The sequence below is a fragment of the Penaeus vannamei genome, chromosome 15 (genome assembly GCF_042767895.1).
Source record: "Penaeus vannamei isolate JL-2024 chromosome 15, ASM4276789v1, whole genome shotgun sequence".
Lineage (NCBI taxonomy): Eukaryota > Metazoa > Arthropoda > Malacostraca > Decapoda > Penaeidae > Penaeus > Penaeus vannamei.
The window spans coordinates 32,541,568-32,544,067 of record NC_091563.1 but is presented as its reverse complement, the minus strand read 5'-3'; the positions used below and the strand labels follow the sequence as shown (position 1 = coordinate 32,544,067).

The 2,500-nt window shown below is 29.4% G+C and overlaps 1 non-coding gene across 1 annotated transcript; it reads left to right on the top strand.

The window, feature by feature from the left end:
* Positions 1-1,619: 1,619 nt before the first annotated feature.
* On the top strand, positions 1,620-1,692 carry TRNAR-UCG (transfer RNA arginine (anticodon UCG)). Its single transcript has one exon. It is a non-coding gene; the product is annotated as a tRNA-Arg (tRNA).
* Positions 1,693-2,500: the final 808 nt, after the last annotated feature.

Below are 2,500 nucleotides of genomic sequence, written 5' to 3'. Positions count from 1 at the left end.
GCGGAGGTATGCGCTCTCTGAGTGCTTCTAGTTAAAATTACCCTTATCATTATTATTATGGTCATCCTTTTTATTTCTATCATCAATATCATCATCATCACCATCACCATCATCACCACCACCACCATCACCACCACCATCACCACCACCACCATCATCACCACCACCATCATCACCACCACCATCACCATCATCACCACTATCGTCATCATCATCACCACCATCATCATCACCACCACCACCATCATCACCACCACCACCATCACCACCACCACCACCATCACCATCACCACCATCGTCATCACCATCACCACCACCATCATCACCACCATCATTATCATCACCATCATCACCACCACCACCAACATCACAATCAGGTTATGCTTTTGATAGCGTTGGTCAGTTAGGATCCAGGATCTTTTTTTATTATTGCATCAGAAACCCCCATTACTTTGCTGGAGGAATGCCCGCTCTGAGTGTTTCTAGTTATCATTATTGTCATTATTGGTATTGTTTTGTATTACTTTTATTATTGTTTTTATTGTTTATTATTATCATTACTATTATTATTACTACTTCTACTGTTATTAATGATTATGATGGTATTATCATTATTATCAATATTTTTATCATTATTATTATCGTCATCTTATAATTACTAAAATATTTATTTTATCATTCTTATTTTTCATCAGTATTATTACCATTATTCTTATCTTTATCAATATCATCATCATCGTAATCCTTATTATTATTATCCTTATTATTGTTATTATCATTTTCATGATTATTGTTATTGCTATTATAATTTTTACTATCATTATCGTTGGCAGTATTATCATTATTTTTCATTATCCTTATAATTATCATCGTTGTTACTATTGTTACCAGTGTTATCATTATGATTTTCATATTCGTCTTGGTTATAATCAATAATAGTAATATCACATTTATTATTATCATTGTTATTAATAACATTATCATTATCATTGTTATTATTATTATTATCATCATCATCATAATTGTTATTATCGTTATCATCATTATTATTATCATTATTATTACCATTTGTTATTATCATTATTATTACCATTTGTTATTATCATTATTATTACCAGTTGTTATTACCATTATTATTACCAGTTGTTATTATCATTATTATTACCAGTTGTTATTATTTTTATTATTGTTCACATTATAATCAATATCATCCTGCTCATCATCATCACCATCATCATCATCGCCATCACCATCATCCTTATCATTATCATTATTATAACCATTTTTTATAATCATCGTAGTTATCATTGTACCTATCTATCATCATCATCATCATCATTCATATCATATCTGTGATGAAATTTCTCTTATACGGTTTTATTACATTACTTTAAATCGACTTGGTCATGTAACGAGTTAAAAGTAATATAATAAAACCGTATAAGAGAAATTTTATTATATTACTTTTATTATATTACTTAATATATATTATATTATATTATAACGTTATTATATTACTTTTAACTTATTATATTATATTATATTATTATTATATTATATTATATTATATTATATTATATTATAGCATTATTTTATTACTTTTAACTACATTGTACCAAGACCGTGTGGCCTAACGGATAAGGCGTCGGACTTCGGATCCGAAGATTGCAGGTTCGAGTCCTGTCACGGTCGGTAATTAGTTGATTTTATCTCTGGCTCTTCCTCATGTATTTCTAGACATGGTTTCTAGTTATATATGTGTATGTATGTATGTATGTATATATGTTTTTTTTTTTTTTTTTTTTTTTTTTTTTTTTTTTTTTTTTTTTTTTTTTTTGTTATCTTTTTTTTTTGGGTGTGTGTGTGTGTGTGTATGTATCTGCCCGCGTGTGTGTACGCAAATACTGTATATACAGACATAAAGGGAGATAGGTATTTTGATAATTAGCAGTACATTAAATTCGTAAACTGTTTGCAAAATGTTTAGTACCTTATACTATACTTCTTATCTCTGTCAGATGCAGGAACTTGTAGACGAAGAGGGTGGATGGGAGGACGAAGAGAGAAACCCAAGAACAGAAGGCGCAAGGCTAGATGCTTAGGAGGTCTTCAGATTATTATTATTTTTTTTTTTTTTTTTTTTTTTTTTTTTTTTTTTTTTAATTTCAAGGACTTTTTCCAGTCATTTGATAACACGTCGTGGTACTCTTCATGTTGACTTACAATGTAGGCAAGGAATAAGCAGTAAGTGGATCTAGGGTTTCATGCTTTCATTTTAGAATAAAGGAACGTAAGAGAGAAGGATGTGCATTTTCCTGAATAAAAGGCAGCTTTTCAAGTCTCTACTGCTTTGGAGGGCCGGGTGTCCATACTACATATTATAGTTTGGCATAGTATATTATTCTATTTTTGCACATGTCATATTATCAGTTTACATTATATTGCATCAAGTTTTATTATAGCAATAGTTATTTTATTATATGTGATGATAAATGTAGAA